This window comes from Periplaneta americana, chromosome 1 (assembly GCF_040183065.1).
Source record: "Periplaneta americana isolate PAMFEO1 chromosome 1, P.americana_PAMFEO1_priV1, whole genome shotgun sequence".
In the NCBI taxonomy this organism is placed as follows: domain Eukaryota; kingdom Metazoa; phylum Arthropoda; class Insecta; order Blattodea; family Blattidae; genus Periplaneta; species Periplaneta americana.
The window spans coordinates 228,965,612-228,990,305 of NC_091117.1; positions in this window are offsets into that span (position 1 = coordinate 228,965,612).

The following is a 24,694-nucleotide window of genomic DNA, read 5'->3' on the forward strand; positions in this document are numbered from 1 at the left end:
ATTCGTCTGGATTTCGAGGGCGTCGGTGGGCATAGGTGGCTATCCTTCTCTTTTTCAATTCCGCCCATAAATTTTCGATGACATTCAAATCAGGTGACTTCAGAGGCCAATTAATGATTTCGATCTCGGGTCTCCTTTGAAACCATCTTTGAATGCTTGCAGCATAGTGCACGGGATGGTTATCCTGCTGGAACAGCAATGTTCCTTCGGGAAAACGTTCTCGGGCGGAGGGAAGGAATATATTTTCCAGAATGTGCTCGTAAGTTTCCGCATTAAACCGGCCATCGATGCGTTCTATAACGCCAGGTCCATCGTAAGACATCCACCCCAACACGATATGCTAAAGCGCCCCGATCTTTCACGTCGGTGCACATAGCGCTGATCATGTCGGAGACCATCCTCACGATAGACACGGACAGGACCTTCGTAATCACTCGAGATGGTTGTTTCGTCGGAGAAAATTACATTTCTCCAATCGAAATCCACTCGATTGGTAGCGAAGGTAAGAAGGTCGACAGCTTGTGCTTCCCCCAATATTTCCATTTGCGCAGCCCTCCGGCTCCTAATATCGCGGTTCCTCAACCTGCTGATCACAGTCTGTGAAGAGCCGGGAAAGTTAGATGCTGCTCTTATTTCGTTAGCAGTCAGAAAGGGGTCCTGTCGAACTGTCTCGAATAAAAGAGCATCCTCTTCCAATGAAGAAATCCGCGGACGCCCAGGAATAGGGCGATTTTCGACCTCCCCAAAATTTTGGTAACGATGAACCCATCTCGCGGCTGTACTTCCAGGAACACCGACCAAACGGCCAGCAGATCTAGCCCCATATCCAGCCTCAACTAGAGCTATAACTCGCTGTCTCATGTCACGTCGGTTCGCCATTACGATGAGAAATGAGAGATGACGATAATACTTTAGTGTAGACAATGACTATTTAACATGATATAGAATTATTGAAATAAGAGGCATCTTGCATAGTAAGAGTTAATAAATCAACCCTAAATTAAATATCTAAATAACAGGATATAACAGGAAGTCCAATTGTTGCGAAACTAATCAAATTAAATCTAATTACATTAAATAAACAAACCCCAAGTTATGACACCACATTGCTACAGCTAAATTGTATGTTATTAACATAAGCATTGAATAGGTCCGTGGTTGTGCGTTGGACGACAAAACCAAACATCGAAAGTTCGAATCTTGCCGAGGAATGTAACTTCTTGCTTTTTATAATGTAAATCAGACTTATAACTACAATCATTCATATTTCTTACATTATTTATTAATATTTATAGCCAACATTGAATTTGTAAAGAAAAGACTTTAGAAATCTCATATGGAATTTGTGATCTGTAGTGACATAAACATAGATTATCTCTCGGAACTTTTCCGTAAAAGTAAATTAAATTCACTCCTTGAAACTGGAAACCTTATTCGTAGGGTCATTTTCCCATAGCATACAAGCTGAAGTAACACAGCCTTTGATAAACGTTTTGTACACAGAATTAGACTGAATTCCTATTCGACAGAACCTATAATCAATGGCTTGTCTGACCATGATAAACAAATCCTATGTGTTTCCAATGTCACTGAACAATTTCAAAATATTAATTTAAAAACTAAGAAAGGATCGTAATTGCTGTATCTAGTGATTATTTACATTTATGTCTACAAAATGAATCTTGGAAAAACACATATGATACTGGTACTACTGATATTAAGAGTAAATATATTGAATTTTTCACTTAATTTCATAATCACTTCAGTGGATGTTCTCCACTCAATGTTGTGAAAAAATTCAAAAGTTAAAACATGTAGATAACGCAGGGACTTCAAAATCTCATGTATTAAAAAGAAGAATCTATATGTAATGAGTTGCAATGTAATGATCTTCATGTTCTTAAATACTGCAAGAAGTACAGTGTAATGTATCAAAAATTATGAAAGAGGGAAATAGAATATATTTGAGTAGAAAAGTACAAAATTCAGATAATGCAATTAAACCTATTCGTAATATTATTAAATTTAAACTTGTAGATATCCTAAGAAAGAAAATATTTTTTCATTAAAACCAATGATTATAAAGTAGAGGATCCCAAATCTATTGCAAATTCTTTTAACGTATTATAGTATATAGTACAGAAATATTATTGACAACTTAAACATTCAAGATTTTGCAAAAGATACTGCAATTGGTTACTTAACAGATGTATTTAATAATTATTATTAATATATGTAATTAGTCAATAACTGCAACAGTGCTTATACATTCAATCATAACATGAATAAAATTGAATGCAAACACGTAGATAAAATAGTTAAAATTAACTGCAGGGGTGAGAATGAAATAATCCAAAGCCATACTTTTAACAAAAATTGTTTTGTGCGAGTGCATTTCTTACACATATGGGAAAGCTATTAATAAATTATTGTAATAATTACTCAACAAATGACATAGCCTAAGGACTCTAAACCTTTGTAAAAGTTTGTCTATTATTATATATTTTTTAAATTTCATTTTAATTGTTAGTTTTTAATATATATGGATTTACATTGTATATATGTGTATGTATAAATGCATTCATTAGATTAACGTTTATAATATTATAACTTGTAACTTTGTATTGTTTGCGATCATTAACACTTAATCTCAGGACTTTGTAAAACTCTATTTCAACGTTACTTAGCTATTTCAACGTTATTTAGACAAAAAAAATTGTTGTGTAGACTAAAAATCGAACTCGCACTCTTCTACGCAACACGCAGAAGTCTTACCGTCTGAGCTATGGAAACGACATGAAAGCTTTCCTTTCTGTGCGGAGTGTCGATCTAGTCATGAAGGTCCATTGTCGATTTAACTACACGATTTATGTATATATTTATCTTTTATTTACGTAATATTATCATATTTTTTGCAGTTTTTTAATTGAATTTCGGAACGATGCTAGTAACAAACCAAATAGCCTGAATTTAAGTAAGTCAATATTCGTTATCTTGTGTATCGGTGCTCTGGTCTCCGATCATGCGCAGTGTCTTACATCTGAGACTTAGGAATATTCAATCGTCTCATCCTTTTCCAGGGAAACTGTACATGAAAGACACAATAATTCAATGTAACAGGAAATGATGTACACGACAGATTTTAGTCTGTAATTTTAGTACTAGTCTGTGTGCACAGCGATTTCTACCAAACTACTAGTCGAATTTTGTTCATATTCAGTATCTGCGAATCAGTTTATCAGGGAATGATGTACATGAAAATATATAATAATTTTAGTACTAGTCTATCTGTGTACAGCGATTTCTATCGTGCAAAGAGACATCACGTGTCAACATCGTGACAATCATTTAATTACCAAAAGCTGACATTAAAGTACTTTTATACTTAACCTGGTACCCTAATACTCAATAAACCAACTACGTCAAGGCTATAGCAATGACTGAGTACAACATGAAAATAAAATATTAATTCCATAAGACTGCCCAGGATGGAATACAAATATGGATCGTGAAGGAGGCTTGAAATCCCAACAGGAAAATGCCCTGAAACAGAGACGATGAAGAAGAAGAAAATTATGACGGCGACTTAACTTAATATTTCTTAAATTAGTTAATTTGTTTCTTTCTTTTAAAAATTAGATGGACAGCCGAATTTTCATTGCCTTGATGGCCAGTAAACTCATTACCTTGGTCTTGTTGGAACATCGGTAAAAAAGTGCAGTATAATAACGAAAATAAATTGAATCCCTTATCAAGAAAATATGGAAGAAAGTTCTCGTTTGTATTATTTTATCTGAGAACCTTGGTCTATTTCGTGACGTCATGTATAACAATTATGACCCATTAGATTGGATACGAGTTCTCTCCATGGGCCAGGCTAGAATATTAAAAGAATTCAGAAGTGCTTGACTACCGATTTCTTTGGAAGTAAGCATTTACGTGATTTGCAACTTCAAAGTTTGTGTGTGATAAGAGCAGCACGTGCTAACAAAGCTGCATTGCTCTGAGATTTCAGGAAGCAGAGAAAGAATCTACATAGTTGATATATACTGCAGGCAGTATAATGTTAAGTGAGAGAAAGACAGCAACATAAACAGTGCGATGTGGTGAGAAGAAACACATCACTAGTGTTGGGAATATTATATCCATCAAAAAATCAAGATATGCATTGAAATGCAAGCGTGGCATACTGCCCATTGTAGAGACTCGGAACACGGACGTAGAGTGGGAAATTTTCAAATTATAGGGTTTCAAAATGAAAGCGATTAGCGTAGTTCCTATGGTAAAACCATTTTATAGGAGAAAACCATATTTTTAATATTTATTTATTTATTTATTTATGTTTATTTTATTGGGTTATTTTACGACGCTGTATCAACATCTAGGTTATTTAGCGTCTGAATGAAATGAAGGTGATAATGCCGGTGAAATGAGGCCGGGGTCCAGCACCGAAAGTTACTCAGCATTTGCTCGTATTGGGTTGAGGGAAAACCCCGGAAAAAAACCTCAACCAGGTAACTTGCCCCGACCGGGATTCGAACCCGGGCCACCTAGTTTCGCAGCCAGACGCGCTGACCGTTACTTCACAGGTGTGGACTATTTTTAATATGAATTAAAATGTCCAGCAATCTATCTGCAGTTAGATCTGTGCCCGGCAGAAGTTTCAACACAACCCGTTGTCGCCATCCTGGCTGTAACGAGACAGAAACTCTTGGTCACGTGTTGGGGTTCTGTCGAAAAACAGAGCTGCTGCGCAACAATGGACACCATAAGGCCAGGACCGGTATTGCTGATGTCCTCAAGCGTCGTGGATGGGAAGTGTACGAGGAGATCCACTGCGTTTCATCCTTAGATTCGAACAGAAGAGCAGATATTGTAGCCATCCACAGGACTCAATCTAAGGGATTAGTAGTTCTTGATCCTACAATCCGGTTTGAGAGGGATGCCCTGCAGGCACAACACGTTGATGAGGAGAAGAAATCCATTTATGAGTCCTGCATCCCTTATCTAAGTGAGAAATATAACATTCCCACTAGTCAGTGGAGTGTTTCTGGTCTTTTGTTTGGTGCGCGTGGCACTCCCTAAATTCACATGTGATATTTTAAAAGCACTCGGACTCCGACTTTTTGAAATTCAAAAAATGTTGTTGGATATTCTTAAGGATTCAATCCAAATATTACATTACCATTTATATTTTGGCCATTGATGATTGTGTTGGGTTTGCATTTCTCTGAATTTTTTACTAAACAAATCCTGTCTTTCTAAATTATTCTGTAGTGCTTTTATTCTGGATCTTTATGGTCACCCTCATTGAGGGCAGATTATTTTCTTTAAATATTTAAGGGAACTGTGCCTAATATCGCACCCATTTTGAAAAAGTAGTATTTCAAGTATTAATATATTACATAAATTTGAAATAAATACGGATTCTTAATACGGGTTTATTATACTTATATCAGTGAGGTCAAATTTAAATATTACTTTTATTTTACATTTGTTTTTCAAGTACAAAAGAAAAATTGCAAAAACGGTATAAGGAGAAATAGTGCTCCTAATATCGCACCCCTCATTTTGTGAAAAATACATAGGAAAAATGTTAAGTTTATTGTATAGAAACAAATTTTATTACATATTTATTATATATCTGTTGTATTTAAGCACAAAACATGTTTTTTTAATAACATACGAATACAACACGGAAATAAGATTTTCTGATACAATGTGTTTGACAGTAAATAACTACACATTCAGCTATCAAGGTATAGAATGAATAATTTCGAGGGAAAAATTGTTCCGGGGCCGGGTATCGAACCCGGGACCTTTGGTTTAACGTACGAAAGGTCCCGGGTTCGATACCCGGCCCCGAAACAATTTTTCCCTCGAAATTATTCAAATAACTTTACAGGGAGTTACATCTGAAAGCTTGATTTGCAAACTATAGAATGTTTGTTAATTGAACATAATCCAGATATTTAGAGAACTAAATCTAACTTTCCAAACAATAACACAATGAAACTTTTGTAGTCATCATCCCCAGAACACTCTTCATGGCACCAAATTCCACATTTAGTGCATAAGATCCATTTTTCTCCCCTCTTGTCAAAAGAAAACTTCCCGTTGCAATATGGACATTCTGCATCATTTTCGCTATCTCCATTATCAATGGAGATGTATACTGGCTCATCCAACTCTTCGTCTTCTGAATCTGAAGATACCTGACTTTGTTTTTTCTGTCTCTTCCTCTGAGTAGGTACTTTATCAGTCTGCTTCTTTTGAACGCCTTTTCGTTCATAAGTCTCCTTATTTGTGAGTAATTTCCTCTTAATCATCAGCCAATTCGTTTTTATATTGTGAAGTTTGTAGTAGAGCAGCAGAACCACTTTTAAGTCCTCTATCAGTTGGACTTTTTTGTTGTAAGTTATTTTAGGAATTGGTGAAATGTCAGCAGGTGTAACAAAAGATAGAGTTTGCCTCTCGACTAATATTGTGGAGTTTTTGGCTCGTTGATACTGCTAGAGCCTGGCCGAGGTTGGGAAGTGTTGGCATCATCTAATCTATTTGGTAAAGCTTCAGATGAATGATCACTTGCTTCATGGGTATTAGGAGAAACTTCTTGAAATTCAAAGTCGCTGATGATATGGCGGTTGCAAGGATACAGACCGCTTTTTCTGAAGCGATTTGTAGCTACAGCAACAGTTTCTCCTTTATTGAAAGCTTCTCCCAATAGCATACCAACCTGGTAGTGAGTCACTACTCTGCCTGCATTTTGTTTGAGCCACTGTTCAATTCCTTGAGCATAGTAAGTTTTGAAAGGTAGCACGAATGCCACACCCAAGAGTTGCTTCTTATGCGTGCAATGTGGAGGTAAGCACACAATATGAGCACCATTAACACGTGCTAGTTCAAGAAGTTCAACATTTCTAGTGTGGGGATAATGCCCATCTAACACTAGAATTACTGGGTCATCTTTAGTAGGCTTCACATTGCTGAGAATGTGATGACACCATTGAACAAAACTTTCATTCTGAATCCAGTCAGATTTGTGACAGACCGCTAAGCTACCATTTGGTGCTGCATCCAGAAGTTCGGCTTTCATGTTGAGCCTAGGAAAACAAAAACGGGGGCAGGAAATGGCCAGCTGCACTCATTTATGTCACTCCAGTCACTAAAGATCCCCTCTCTGCTGAAGATACAGATCCAACCTGCCTCTTACCTTTCAGACTAACTAGTTTGTTGCCTTTGTGTTGAATCTGTCAAGTCTGTCTCATCACAGTTGTACAGTTTTTTTGGTGAATGGTCGACAATGTTCATCAATGGTTCATAAATGTCAAAAAAAAAAAACGTAATTACGTTCTCCTGATTGAAACCTCTGATCCTTGCCATAGGCGTGCTTTGTGGTTTCCGGAGACTCAATTCCTGGTGTCTTCCGTCCTGCGGCTTCATCGTTCTTCGAAAATGGGTGGTTCAGGCCTTTCATAATTGCTAACTGAAAAGCCATAGTTTTTAAGTCCTTTGCAGATAAACCATAAAATCGCTACTCCATTTCTAAGCAATATGAAACCAAAGAATCTTCCAGTTCAAATGGAAGTACATGTTTCATACCAAGTTTCGTGCTTACTAGTTTATCTACACCCTCCTCTTTGTTACTGACTTTATCTTTTAAAGTATACTTGGGAACATTGAAAGTATTGGAAGCACGTTGCAATCCCATGACTTTGTTCCTAACTGATATGATTGCAGCCTTCATAACCCCCTCTTTCCACAGCTTACGACATTTTGCACTCATCTACAATGACAATTTTTTAAGAATTTTCGAATTACCAGATTAATTGTACGATTATATTGGTTTGCAGTAACATCGTCCTAATATCGCACTGTGCGATAATAGGAAAACAATAAGTGTGCGATATTGGGCAAATAACATACACGAAACAAAATAGTTTGTTTCAGTAAAAATAAAATGTTTACAATATTTCTTTAACTGAATAAAAATATTACACGACTAACCAAATCAAACTAACAGTGTATAAAAGTTTTGCTCCCTACCGTTGGTTGTATAATCATTCCTTAACACCACACACTACAAATACTTGCCCATTGCCTATTCCTGACTCAAGGCGTGTAGTATGTATTGAAGCTCGCAGCAATCCATCTGCGGGCGCTAACGCTCCTTTTAATTGAATTGAATAAATTGCTATTCCATTCAGGGTCTTATGCCTGTTCTGAGCTCATAAACCATGGGGTGCGATATTAGGCGCATGTGCGATAATAGGCACAGTTCCCTTATATATGCAATTTTTCAAAATAACTATCTTTTGTTAATGCTATATGTGTAATAACTGTGTATCGTACTTGTCAAGTCAGTAGGAACAGATTTGTATATTGAACAGCTTCTCTCCAAATCACAAGAAGAGAGCGGGGACAAAGTTCGAGGTCCGGTAACAGTGCAATAATTCCACATCATCACACCTTCCGAGCGCTGGTTGATCTCTCTTAGTTTTCCTGCCATCTCCCATTCCTTACCATTTTCGGTCTTCCGTGTTGCTTATTATGACAGCGGTAAAGACTCTATGCAGACGCACACTACTTCCATGTAATTGTGTACAACTTAGATGTGATCGCCTTTACATATTTCAGATAAACATCAGTGACACACGTTTTGCCATTCTCCTGTAACTTCATCCCTCTTAGCTCCAAATATTTTCCTAAGAACCTTATTCTCAAATACTCTTAATCTCTGTTCCTCTCTCAAAGTGAGAGTCCCAGTCTCACAACCATACAGAACAACTGGTAATATAACTGTTTTATAAATTCTAATCAATAATTATTATTATTATTATTATTATTATTATTATTATTATTACATAGGGCATAAGTACCTATCTTATGCCTGCTTTAGCTGTAATCAGCTTGGAGTTATATCTTGAAAGATATAGTGAAGTGAAGTTGTATCATCTTTAATTATTGTTCGCACATAATGCAATAACTGGTGATAATCCTATAAAACTGTCTTCTTTCTTCACTCGATACTGAAATCTCACGGTCACAGGTCAGGTACAGTTTTGTAATTCTAATCATTTGTGTGTTGTCATGTACCTACTCTGTGGTATCAATTTCATTTCAGCCACATGTATCCTTGTTGGTGTTGCAATTTCCACAAACATTAGTACAGGGACATCATTTTATTTTTACTTCAATTTTTATTTTACCTGAGTTTTTTAATGTACTTCACTCCCACCCCTTCTACTGGTAAACTTCCAACCCTTCACGACACAGAGCCGAGGGCGCGTAAGCAGTACTGAGTTACTGAGTATAGTACGTTCCAGAAAAATGTTCGCGTTTTCCAGTGACGAAAGAGCTTTCAATATTGAATCATATTTTCGTACAGGTACTGTCGTCCATTTGCCTATGTCGCATCCCGATTTCCCCCACCTGCTTCTGTTCGCCCCTCTGTTAAGTCTAGTAGCTGGGCTTTCTTAGCTCTTTTCTGAAAACATTAATTTCTGTTAGGAATTGGACGTCTACGTAATAATATAAAAGTGTTTAAAATAACTTGAATAAAAGGGCCTCGTTAAGTAATTAACTGTAACGTGATCCCCCCCCTTTCTACGACCCTGCGACAAAACCACTTAAACGGACAGTAGATAGCATTTCTGAGTAGTTTTATCTTTTCGGATCAGGCAGAACTGAAGATTAAATTTACAGTACGTAAGGTACTCTTTTATAGAGTAGGTACAGAATTATTTCAACATGAGTAACTCGTACGAAGGACGAAACTGGTAATTGGAATTAGGTGCAATAGTCTATAGTGCGATAATATGCACAAAAGAACTGAAGCCTGTATCGAAATGAACGGCCAGCATTTTCAAAAATGTGTTTAAATATCAATATTATAATTATTTTTCAATTTACTTCATTCTCTATATTGTACGCTAATGTGCTGTAGACAGTATAATATACACTGCATAATGAATACGTCCACATGGACAGCTCAATTCGTGAGTAAAAACACTCATTGTTAATACAGCATTGTATTCTGATTAAACAAAAACCTAATGAAAATTATCAAACTCAAAATTGCGATATTTCCTAGTTTTCATAAATGGATGAACTACTTTTCCTCCCTCCTGTACCTAGTAGAGTGATTTGTATTTTACGCCAGTATCATCGAACTCCAGTCGTGGAAGGGGTAGCAAATGGTGTTTCCTGTTTCAATCGTTAATAGAAAGGCATAGCCAGGTTAATATTAAAAATGTTAGTAAAAATAAATTGATGTCCCTGTATATATAAACCATCGTAGCACTTAACTACCTCATAGCTAAAATGTAAAGTCTCTACGCTCGCTGTATTGTGAGATATTTGTGTCACGCATTTGAACATATACATTTTTTATTTTGTCTTGTTTAGTTTCGTCCATACGTACAGATTTTTTTTATAATTAAAAGTTTTGTAGTGATTTATAGATATGTTCATATCTTGGTGACAACATACTCGTACAATTTTTTATTAATATGCTATAGAATTGAATTTATTGAAACCTGCAAACCACTGTTTCAATTATTAAAATAGAAGCAATTAAACAATCTATTCGAATTTTTGAGGTAAGTAAGTTGTCATCTAAAAACAGATAGGAGAAATAAATAAAGAAGGCTGAAAAAGGATAGAGAGGGCGAAATAAATTGAAAATATTTCGCTACTACGGCCTAGTCGATGAAGTTCAATAATCTTGATTATATCGCTTCCAAAATAGAGGCTAGACGATTAAAGTACAATTGGAAACAAATTACTAAGTGGACCATTTACAAGCACAAAAAATGTAAAAAATATATGGTTTAAAAACCTGGCACACATCGCAACTGGTTTGAACCCAGCACCTGACGGAAAGAAATAAGAGAACTGAGAAGCGTTGCAACCGTTGCTATTTGCCTGTAGACTTTCATTTTCTCTCCTATTCAAGCCATGTTTGATCTTTTAAAGCCTGAAGTTTCCAGGTCCTACAATGCATATCCCGCTTTTGTTCACAAAGATAATTTGACACTAGGGACGCAATATCACGGCTTCCATTTGTGTTAATCTCGGTGCCATAGTTTGAGATCTTTAAACTCGAGTTTGCTGTGAGAATTGCAACTGATCAAGCAATGATATAATTAGGATTTCCTCCCCCTCCTAAAAAAGTTGGTCTCAGTTTTTTGTGCAGAGCTTGTACGTTCTAAAGGGCGTGGATGAAGGGGCTGAAAGAGTTAGGAGGGGGAGCCTTCCCAAGTTTTAATTAAATTGAAGGAGCAGCTCTTTCTTTACTGCGCAGGAAGAGTTTTGTTTCCTTCTCCTCGCATTCTTCACCTTCTTAGCTTTTCTTTACCTTCTTCTCTGCTCTCATTTCTCTTCCGGGCCTAACTTGCAAATGAAGAGCGCGGGGACACGAATTAATAGATGGACGAAAGTAAGTTTTTGGGGTACGAGTGAGCAAAAATTGAACGACATCCTTTATAATAAGTTCCCATTAGGAAGGAACAAGAGATTGTTCTCCACATCCATCACATTCCAGTTTATTCGTGTACAAGGCAAAGAATATTCCTAGTAAACCTGTTGCAGGTAGTTTATGGTGCTAATAGATGTACCATTATTATTATTATTATTATTATTATTATTATTATTATTATTATTATTATGTTCTCTCTGTTTATATACATGGCTTGAACGTATTATTGACTACATTCCATATCTACATTTGCGCAAGAGATATAATGCACAACACAAAAGACTGATGATCGCAAATCACTTTTAAGGAGTGATTAAGCACGTGTCTGCAGAACAGCGCACACTTCAAATGTGCACCAAACTTATACAACACGAAGGGAAAAAGCTGTCCTTACCCTAGCAGCTTACAAGAAGTAGTGGTTAGGCCTAATATGTACAAAGATCGAACCAGGAGAGGGAGATGTCTAACCAAAGTGGCTCTAATGACAAGTCCTGTGGGTGTAAGTAGGCCTACCTGCTTTTATAGATAATATTTGAAAGAATCAGCACAGATTTTAGTTCATATGTGTGCATTATATATTGTTCAAAATATTTACACGTAATATACAAATCTGGCTTTCAGGTAGTAGCTCCCTGTAAAGCAGGTTTGAATAATTTCAAGGAAAAATTGTTCCGGGGCCGGGTATCGATCCCGGGACCCTTCGCTTAGAGCGCGAACGTTCTACAGACTGAGCTACCTCGTTACTGGAGGTACGTTAACAGAAAGCCACAATTAAAAGTCACACAGTATTTGTGTACAGTTGAGTTCTGGCGTCTTGTCAGCTCATGTGAGTTGTGTGGATATAAAAGGAAAAATTGTGACTGTGTTCTGTATAGTTCCTGGGGTAGCTCAGTCGGTAGAGCGTTCGCGCGCTAAGTGAAGGGTCCCGGGATCGATACCCGGCCCCGGAACAATTTTTCCTTTAAATTATTTACATGTAAGTTAACATACAAAGACTTTTCTATATAATCTAATCTAAAGCAACTTGATTATAAACTAACGTAGGCTATGTGGTGGAGTTTAATCCTCACCTTCAATTGAATTTTGAAAAAGTGTAAGCGAGAAAAACCACAGCTAAGTGCCACAGTTGAGGACAAGCACTGAAAACTGAACTTGTACACAAAGCAGTGTCTGTGTTATAATAATACCGGATTTTGAGTTAAAAGATTATCGTAATATAGGCTTAAACACTTCATCAAGAGTCCTGCCTGTGAGACAGTTACCTTACCATTTTAAGTTAAAAGTCTACAGCAAAGACTACGGTTATTCTTCTGTAATACACGACAAAACTTTATTCTTGAAAACATGATTTTGTGCGTGTGTGTGTGTGCTTTTCTTGGTCTGTTTTCAGCGCACTACGCACTTCGAGTCAGTAACTCTTTGCACAAACTCCAAATCATTTACCTTCAAAGATTAGGGACTGCGGTTCATGACTTGTTTCATAACCTATCACTTAATACAGGGTGTTCAAGTTGAATTAATTAATCTGGCAGTGTTAAGAGAGTGACTGGTGTGTGAATAAACCTGTCTTGCATTAATACTAGGGAAGTTCTCCATTTTTACACAATTCAACAGATGAAACAAATAGAATAAAATACAGCATTACTTAAGAAATAAAATAAATAAATCAGCCTTCACTCCGGCAGGAAAGTATTACTAGACTCACGAGAAGCGTCAATCTGAAGTAACGGGGACAGCTGTAAAGGTGACAAGGGAATAACATTTGTCACAATGATACATGTAATGTACATAAGAAAGGCAACTTTCAACGACACTGTATCAACTAGTTTATTTAGCATTCATGCAATTAGTAACAGGAGATAATATCTGACGAACGAGAGAGAGAGGATTCACTATGGTATTACCTGATATTCGCCTCACAGTTTGGACATCTCGTAAATATTAAATCAGGTAATCATCCCAAGCGGGAATCAAACCCACGCCCAAGAGCAGCAAAGCGCGCTACTGTCTCAACTACCCGGGCCTGGCTGCATGCAGGGAACATGCATGTACAATTTTTATTAATCTTTTTTTCTTCTTCTTTTAACTAGTGTTTTTTTTTTCTTTCCTTTTCAATTCCCGCTTAAATTTTTAATTACGTCTCTTAACTTCTAGTATAGCCTATTATGCAACTAGAACTGCCGCCAGCATGAGCATTTGCTCCTTTAGGTGAAAACTCTACATTTTAAATCTGCATAATTATGTATCTGTAATTTTAATTAATAATTTCAATTTAATTTTTTGAATAAATAATATGATTCGCAAAGCATATCTATCAGAAGCACACACAATATGGCTCAAAAGTAAAGACTAGGGAGCGAATTTTGCCTATTAACTTTTTTATTTCCTTGAATGTAAAACACAGGCAGTCGAGAAATACGTAAGGACTTATAATTATTGTAGAATATATGAATTTTATAGAGCCTATAATTTCCTATTCCGTTGTTTCTGCGTATTTGATTAATGAAAGCCTTGATTGCCTATTTCGGTGTTATTGCTTCCCTCTATTGATACTGCTTATAGAGAAGGCTAGCCGTTAAGAGCGCTAGAAAATCTGACGCACAAGATAAACGTCTGCATAGAGATGTTCAGAATTGCAATATTGGGTACTAGCGAATGAGCGAGCACACAAAAATGAACGTTATACGCTTTAATAAGGTGACTATATTCTGAAACAAGAAAACGGGACATTTTAAGTTATTTTTTCAATTAAACAAGGGACAAAAGAGGATGCTTAAAACTGTTTCGTCATAAATACGAAGGTTTCGAAATAAATAAATAGATAAATAAACAAATAAATAAATAATGTGTAACTTACATCATATATGGGTAGTAGCACTGAATTCACTCCAGCCAAACGATCCTGTAGAATTATTAGTGCACGAGACATTCCTCATTGATATTTTGCTGATGAATGGCACTCCTTCACTTTACCACACAACATTTTGTAAAAATTTATACAAGTGTGATTAAAGTTCATCTTATTAATCAACATAGTTTTCAAAGTCTGTGTTGAAAGGGCGTCCTAGTCATTTGTCCACAAACTATTCATATGAAAAAACACTCGTTCAGTGGGGGCGTTAGTTCCAGATAAACAAAGAAGAAATTCCAATATTCTAAGAAAATTGGTACCATATTACAATGTGAAATAATTTCTACCCAACAGCCGCTAGGTGATGTTTTTCCAGTTCCCATTTTTCCAATATTTTCGGTGATATGTGCTGTTTAATATACGCATACAGACCAGTACCATCTATTACAGTGGACAAATTATTAGACTAAATTCATTATTATGTGCAACAAAGCTGTATTTATCGGCAGAAATAATGAACAAACATGTATTTTGCACAGATGTAATGAACAGAAAATTGAGTCTGGAGGTGACTAACATTTTGTGAACATTCCTTTATTCTTTATTAACACGTTGATTTTGTCAGGGATGCTGGAAACCAAAGTTTGACACTTTCTTTGAATATCAGCATCATTTAGCCAGATATCAGACAGTGCTTAAATGAGTCCATGTTTTGTTGTAAGCCTCTTTTTGTTCACTTTCTTCTTCAGTATAGATCACAGATTTTCAATTCCATTCGTGTCCGGTCTTCTTGCAGGCCATGGAGAACAGACTATTGCATATCTTCTTCAGTATATAATTAAAACACCAGTAAAACCAACACAGCCAGATAAAATATACTTAACCATTGGAAAAATATACCGGAAGATGTAAAGAATCATATTTACAACAATAGAGACTCTGTGAATTAAACTGATAGTTGATATGACGAATTATATTATGTTTCCAAGAAAAACGTTTTATTCTAATAATTAGTTGAAGGAGCCATTTCACGAATGAAATCTTCAGTCTTTTGTATATCCTTCCATTGGGGTAACTTACTCCCGCCTTAAGTGTTACACAACTGCAGTCCCGCAAACTCTCAATGGCTTCAAGTCATTTATTTAGATATTTGATAGAATGTATGGACATACTGCTTAAATTTTGCTATCTCTGATGATAAACCCTCATTTTTCAATTTACCACGAATTGATCTGACAACTCATGTTAAAAAACTACCTATCTTCACCCTTGGAAACTAAATTGAAATTACTTGAAAAATTGTAATTGTTTGATCCTGTACCCTTTGAACTGCAGTGCGAAAAGTTGATGCTTGGTTGTGAAGAAAGTACACAATAATACCAGAGCGGCGCAGGTCAATGTCGGCAACTGTACTTTCCAAGCGAAGTCTCCACAAGGTTTCAGCTGTACATATATGTGTTGTATATTATCGCCGCGCCCTCATGGTTAACATTCGGCAGGTATTTGAAATTTAATTGCATTATTGTTTTCAATTTCTTGTGTCGCCGCTCCAATCACTCGCCTCAATTTCAATATTGCAACCAATAAGCTGCTTCCATTATTAAATGACACCTACTTGTCTAATCCACGTGGACTAAAACCGAGGCTGCAATGTCTTGTGCTGAGGACGAACATTAAGGTATGTGATTAATAGTACGTTATGCAACGAGCCTATAATGATAGTAATTAAGAAAGCGAGTATGGATGTTTATGAAACGAACGCAAGCGAGTTTCATAATTTTCATACGAGCTTCTTAATTACCATTATAGGCGAGTTTCATACGACTTTTTATGCTCGACCATATTTCTAACTTGAAATTACCGGTATTCAGATGTATACATTTTATTTGTAACTGACAAGATCGGAAGTGACCTTGTTCTAGGTCGTGAATTGTGAGATGTGCGCAGACGCGAAAAGTATTGATTTTTTCCGAGGAACAATAATGTCATTGACCTTGATGTATAATCCTGTTAAACTTGATAATATTATAATATTATAACCTTGTTTATTGAATTCGACATTGAAAGACAAGATGACAAATTGAATTTATTTGAATATTATTTACAATTAACGCTAATTATTATAGTAACAGAACATAATCTTCTGCGACAGTATTGGATTTCAGCCTCCGTGACTTTTCGCTAATTCTCTTTCGATTGCATATCCGAGAATAATCGATACTTGCGGTTTTATAACGGTACAAAGCTGACTTCTCATTGGCTGAACACATGTAAGCTGAGTTATCATTGGCTGAAGACCTGTACTTTAATGAGTAAGTGTACTTTAATGACATGCATTAAAGGACTGCTACCAGGTGTATAATTACTACATTTCGGCATGGTCGAGCATCAAAATTATTATTAAAGAGTTATTATTAAGAGTTAAGAATGTCAACGTATTATTATTATTATTATTATTATTATTATTATTATTATTATTATTATTATTATTATTATTATTATTATAGCCATTTAACAATATAAGTAGTGCTTATTCTTATCCAGGAAGTAGACGTGACAACGTGACGCTTAGAGTGAAACCTACAGAGCAACAATCTGTCGGCAAAATTATGTTTTAAAAGCACACCGCACGTTATTGTATGATGCCGATATGTAACATGAGGCCGCGGCGATTAGACCTTTAAATTTTTCATCAAACTGATGCAAAACAGTACATTCTAATTTTTGAGAACTATAATTAACGCCGTTTTATGCCGATAAGTCATTGTCACAAAAAAGGGACATCTTCGCGTCCAGTTTTACCTTAAAAAATATGGGACAGAGACTAAAAAAAGGGGACTGTCCCGGCTAATACGGGACGTCTGGTCACCTTAGCTTTAACCACATTTAGAAAGCTATAAAATTAATTTAAAATGTTTAGTTTTTGAAAACTACCATAGATAATAATATGCAAAGAGTATGGTTGTCTGTAGGGTAAACTTCTTCATTGCAGTTAATCTTACCTTTTTTAGGCCTTTTTCACTCAGAGGAGTTTGCCTCTAATGCTCTGCCCTCTCGACATAGCCAGTTGCTATATTTTTCCCAAAGTCTCTGACATCTACAAGTTTAAATCTTCAATGTTTTCCACATACAGCAGATGTGGCGAAAATAAAAAGAATCTTTTTCACATACCCTGCTCCAATATGTCGAACTGGATGAGTCATACATATGTAAATAAATTATTTATAATTTACTCCTTTGCTCTTAAGATATTAACCATTGTACTTACGCAAGATTATTCATGGTCCTTGGTTTAATCCCTTTACCCCTTGTGGGTGGGTAGGCTACACAATGAGCCTCTTTGTTTACGGCAATGATTAGTCGGTTCTTGCATTCGAACAGTTTTCACCAAAATGCTTCGTCTCGTTCACGATAAATCATGTTGATCTGAATATGTTTTAGCCTGACCTAACGTAAGGAAATTAAGATTTTTGTTCTCCATACGAAACTTTCCAACAAACTTTTACATCTGTTTTCTCCTTGCTCTAGATCCATATAAATCTCTTTTGCTATCTCTCTCCATAATATTTGAATCTAAAATTTTAATATTGTGCTGGAAAGAAATTAATGTCCATTATATTTACAATAGCAGATAGTGCCGCCCTCTTTATACGATACGAACAGCTGCTTTCTCGACGCCTTCTGTTTCAAACTTTTATTCTCAAGTTTTAATTCTAAAACTGCTAGAAACCGTTTCGTTCAGCTCCTTTATTAATGTGCCTTCTCCTCCTGGTTCATCTGTTACGAATTTCTTCGAAGTTTAGATAAAGAAACTCTTATTCAACAGTCTTTACAAAAACTCTTAATTCCAATGCTTAATTTGTCCGTCTACGTCTAAGCTTTGGACATCTGGTTGAGAAGTTAGAAGGTATCGAAACTTACATAACACCAAAGTCTTGTATAATTTTTAACACAAGTATTTGACGTCAAAAATGATGTTATTCCCATGTGCTCTGTCATGGACTCCAAAACAGACGCGTGCACAATACATGCGTAAATATAGGAAATCAGTACAAACTTGGCATTACTCACCTACAGATGGATAAATAACAATAACATCATTTATGGGATATTTTCATGTGTTTATTGTAGTGTACTAGTTAATTATCTGTGACTCAAAAACAGTTCCTTACTCTTGTCCTCATTAATACCATATTGTTTAGCATTTATTACTATTATTATTATTATTATTATTATTATTATTATTATTATTATTATTATTATTATTTATTGTGGAGTCCCGCAGGGATCCATTTTAGGACCTCTGCTATTTATTATATTCATAGATGATATAAATGTAAAAGAATAAATTCTGACTGTGTATTATTCGCCGACGATTTAAACATTTTTCGAACAATCAAAAGTAGTACTGACTGTCAATCACTTCAATATGACATTAGCTCAGTTGCAAAATGGTCGGAAGACAATGGTACGAAAAATAACGCCTCCAAAACTAATGTCATAATCTTTTCTAGAAAAACTTCTTCACTGAAATTTAATTATTATCTAAATAATGTTGTAATTAACAGAACAATGTGTGTGAAATATCCATTGACAGTAAATTGTATTTTCATAGTCACGTTGATTACATTTACAACCACGCAATCAGAATGTTGGGAATAATACTTCAATAACTTACTTTTTACACGCCTGATTCTCTTTCAATGCTCTACCTTACATGGAGCGATCGAAACTCGATATGCATCTGTAGCTTGGAACTCGATTACAACTACAATTTCGGCTAAATTAGAAAATATATAAGAAAATTTATATCTTCATGTTCATTCAGATTTCTGCCCATTAATTCCGGGTATAGTTACGAGAGAAAATGTGAATTACTAATTACGATACTGAACTCAATTGCAACGTTTATTAATAATGTAGAAAATATATTACCAAAATAATAATTACCAGAATAGAGAACACACCTGTAAAAAGGTAGTCCGAAGATGAAATGGACAGGAAATGATGCAGCTCAAAGCAAACGAAGGAAGCAGACGATGAACCATTATGTAGGCCTAGTCATAAATTGGTGGAAATGTTTTATACACGTAAGCTATGAATGAAAACAAAGTAGGCCTATAAACCCGAAACCCTTGAGTTTTCTCTTACTGCCGCTGTAGGCTACTGAATAACAGAACTTGAAGTAAATCCATAAAATGATCCTACTGAATGTGGTCACACCCACACAGACTTGTTCAATGTATCCTTCACACATGCTTCTTTCGGTCTGACACAGAAAATTACAACGACTATAGCAAATTAATTATCCAAGCACTTTAAGACTTACTTGTGTAATTGAGGGGTTTGCCGGAAGAAAGGCGGCTAGACCTCTACGCCCTTCTTCGGGAAAACGGTTTAAAATGTAGTGAATAATTATAGTAGCGAAATTTTGTTTTGATTGTACTGTACATACCTGCAGGACAGGCTGCGTGCGTGCGCGCGCGATTTAGTCAGTCAGTCTACAAGTAGAGCTAGTGCCGCGCGTTACGCATACTGCACTGTGTGTGTTTTATCTTGGCAGAGACTAAGCAAATATATATAGTTCAATTTAGTCAGTCCAGTTGTTTCCTTTGACTGCTTTTTATGTTCATTATTGTCCTTGCTTTAAGAGTAAACAAACTTAGAAACTCATAGATTCAGACGGAAATATTTTATGTTCTATAAAGAGATTTGTTACAATATTCAGATTTTTGGGCTTATTGTTATCAGGATTATACAAAGAATAAATTTTATTTATTTATGTTCACACAAAATGGAGATTTTCTTTTTCTATTATATTCAGAGATTTTGCTTTGCGTACTTAATGTCTACTAAGTATATCTGAAATAATGTAAATTACTTTAGAAGTAGATACTAAATGTCATAAAATGTATCTTTGTTTCAATTCCGTGTGAAATTTAAATCTGAAATCTACATTAAATCCCCTAAGCAAATCATTATATGGATAAAGGGCGTCTAGACCGAAGTTTTATATGGTACAAATATAAGGAAATTTAATAATATAAATTGCCTAAATGCTACAAAACATTTATACTCGCTAAGATTTTTAATTTAATGTATAATTTTGTTCATTATCTGTATAACATTTTATTCAGGTTCGTTTTAAAATCTTAGATTGCCTGTATCTCAATTCACTATATTGCCCTTTTTCCGGCAAACCCCTCAATTATTGCCGCCTATTTCAGAATCTACTTATCTCTATTACTATTAGAGAAATGAAAAATATATTTCATAAATTTGTTAATTCTGTATATTAAAATTCAATAACTGCATTAAGTGAGATAAACATGTTCTCGAAAGAGTTTCTCTTACAAAAGGCAGCGAAAAAGATTAAGGAAGAGGAAATGGAAAAAAGAGAAGAAAACAAAAGGAAAGATGAAAACGACAAAAAATCGCAGGAGAATTATAAAGAGAAAGAGAGAGATGCTATTGCAAAGCACACTTTCCGCTTTGAATCGCGCGGTATGTTCCTCTCAATCAAGTTTTAAAGTTAAATAGATCCGTCACTTCAAAGTGAAAAGGGAAGATAGGTGAAAATAAGGAGAAAGAGAGGACGAAGTGGAGAGTGAGGAAGGAAGGAAAAACTATAAGGAGAGTACGAAGAAGGAGAAAGAAAACTAAGAAAAAGTAGGAAGATGCAACTGCAAACACACCAAGTCCTTCAAGTAAAAAGCCTGTTCCACCCAAAAACAACAGGTAAGTTTTCTTCAGAATTCAATGCAAATTGTAACTGTATTGTGAACACGTTTGAATATTAAGCGGTATGAACGTAGTTTAAAACGGCCCGTAGCAAAAAGTAATATTGTGGAACACCGATATTCTGAACGGTGCCCGTAAGTTGCATATTACCATGTAACTTGATAGTATAAACTATACACAGCACAAGCTACTCTTTGATCTAATCCAGCTTTCCTCTATTGTTACACATACGAACAATGCAAACTAGCCTATTCCTGTTTTATGGAAATATAATCCTGTAGGCAGTTCATTGCTAAAACAAAAGAAGTGACGGATAGAATTATGGAAACAGATTTGATGACACAAACCTCAGTAATAATGCTGATATTTGAGCGTTGAGAAAACATAACTTTAGACCGGGAGAATAAAGACACAACTAAAAAATGCCCAATTTTAGTCAAGCACGAAAAAAGATTAACGAAACCGTATAGTTATTGTCGGAAAAATAGCATTTTTCTATTTACGATAATCGCCACAAGAGAGCAGTAGGAACTACTGTCACTTTTCTTTCCATCGTAGTTAACAAGGCAAGAACGATTCATATTTTCTGGTGAGTGGAGATCTTTATGCAGTGAAAAAGTTGTTTTAAGAAGAATGATATATTGCATGACGTGACTACCTTTTAGTGTTATTTTGTTGAATAAGAGTGACATATTAGGAGTTGTGTCAGCGTTCTTGAAAAGTAAGCACAATTCTTAGACTAATTTTACCAAACAATGTATTATTTAGAGATGTGATACCTTTCTGCATTATATGTGTCAATAAAATTAAACTAAAGCTTTGGTAAATTTCTTTACAGACAACTTTCCTGTGTTAGTAGAAACTATTATAAGTATAGAACAAATCTTCAGTGGTATAAGTGTTCAAAGTCTGTAATCAGGATGTATAAAATTAACCTGTTTATGAACCTTACGTTTTATCTCAAGACTTGTGCCACTATTCCATAAAATAGTTACGTATTTTTTTCTGTTTATAGCATTTAATTCCTCCAGTTTTAAGGGGTGAGGATGGTATTTTTTTTTTTTTTCTATTTGGTGTAAAATATTAATTTTTTTGTACGTAGAGTGTTCATAGCTGTAGCAACTCAACCAAATATAAATATTTTGAAAAAAAATTTGGGGCCCAGATTTGAAAAAATATATATAACCAATGCACGATTTTACTAAAACTGATATATCTTAACCATTTCTAAAGATAGATTCAAACAGTTTTTGCAATGTACTTGCAAAAGCATGCTCTACAAACTGTCTGTAACAGAATTTTGATATTAGTCCCTACGTTTGTAAAATAAACAATTAAAATTTAATAACAGTTTTTTATATCCTTTTTAGCAAACAAGCGGACATATTTTAAAAATGAAATCAATTAACAAAATTCTGTTACAGAGAAAAGTTTCCTAATAGTCTAAAGAATGTGTGTTCTAAATTTAATGCACGCATGTTTAATAGTTCAGAAATTATATCCATTTTTGTCTGGCAATGTAGCAAAAAAAATGAAGTTACCGGAAACAACGAAAAACGGCGTGTGATTTAAAAATCCATAGCTCAGGAAGTTTAAAAATGGCGTCTCAGCATCTGATAAGGGCACAAATACCCACAAAATGTTATGCAATGCAATCCACACATATCACAGAGTATTCTAAAGAAAAAAAATTTCGAAAATTTACTCATTTTTCACCAAAAAATATCGTCCTCTCCCCTTAAGTCAAAATCAGTGTTCACATCTAAGCAATTGATATAAAACAAACAGATGCCCTCAAATCAATAGAATCGCAACGTGAAAATCAGATTCGATCAAATATAAATACAAAAAGTCCACACCTGTGGAGTAATGGTCAGCGCGTCTGGCCGCGAAACCAGGTGGCCCAGGTTCGAATCCCGGTCAGGGGAAGTTACCCGATTGAGGTTTTTTCCGGGGTTTTCTCTCAACCCAATACGAGCAAATGCTGGGTAACTTTCGAAGGTGGACCCCGGACTCATTTCACCGGCATTATCACCTGAGATGTTGATACAGCGTCGTAAAATAACATAATAAAATAAAAAATAAGTACAAAAAGTTCAAGGAATATGTAAGATGGCACGTTTCTTGTAGCCAGTAGTTGACTCAGCGCATCGGTTACTGAAACATCATTTCGCTGTACTGTATTAAGCGAAAACGTAAACTTTTAGCATTTTATTTCGGGTGAGATGTTCAATCAGAGTCGCGGCGCCTTGACATTGAAACTGTTCAAAAACCATAAAGGCCACATCTAGGCCTACATTGGTGGACGTGAGACTACACTCCTATAAAGAATTAGTGCGAGCAGTGCATTGAGAGACTAATCAATCGAGCAGGAAGATCAGGACTCTATGTGTTCCTGAAGAGCACATTTCTTAAACAATTGAGGTGTCTTACATAGTGCACAGGAATGTGCCAAGAAGACATTTCATGATTCGAAGGCACAAATTAGCTTACTTTGGATTCAAAATAATGAAGAAGAACGACAAAAAAATGTTATGCTCGACCATGCCGAAATGTAGTTATTATACACCTGATAGTAGCCCTTTAATGCACCTCATTAAAGTACATCTATTCATTATAATTCAGTTGTTCGGCCAATGAGAAATCTCCATTGTACTGATTGTACCATTATAAAACCGCAAGTATCGATTATTCTCGGATATGCAATGGAAAGAGAATTAGCGAAAAGTCACGGAGGCTGGAAATCCAATACTGTCGCAGAAGGTTATGTTCTGTTACTATAATAATTAGCGTTAATTGTAAATAATATTCAAATAAATTCAATTTGTCATCTCGCTTTTCAATTCTAAATCAATTTCCAGGTTATATCAAGACTAATGTTCATGTTATTCTCTACGTTATAGCAAGGTCAATGACATTCGTTCCTCGGAAAAAATCAATACTTTCGCGTCTGCGCACATCTCACAATTCAGGTCGGTTCGCTACTCACTTACATAACCATAATATTAATACTTTTGAATAATTTCAAGTTAGAAATATGGTCGAGCATAAAAAGTCGTATGGAACTTGCCTATAATGGTAATTAAGACGCTCGTATGAAAATTATGAAACTCGCTTGCGCTCGTTTCATAAACAAACGTATTCGCGTCTTAATTACTACCATTATAGGCTCGTTGCTTAATGTACTATTAAGATTTCGGAAGCGAAACTGTTACATGTGGAGAAGAGACACAGTTTTTTAGATATTTCAGAATTCAGATTCTTTTTTATTTTTTCAGAAATAGAACGAACTAAATCGCTATAAGAAGGTTCACGTACAAACGATAACGACGAAATTATCACAAGTCCGACTATGAAGAAAAAGAATTTCTAACTATTTTGTTGCGTGCAAAATTAAAAAATCTATTAAACCTAGCATACGTTAAGTCTTATCTGGATGGTGTCACTGAAATATGTCCAGAGCGTGTTGATAATTTCAGTAAGGCTCATTTGTCCCCAACACTGTGAAGAAAAAGATAAATAACATTCACAAATTAATTGGGTATGAAACAGAAATAAACAGCTGACGAATGTACAGACGTCATTCACTGCATTACCTAAGGAGATAGCCACTCCACTCCGTC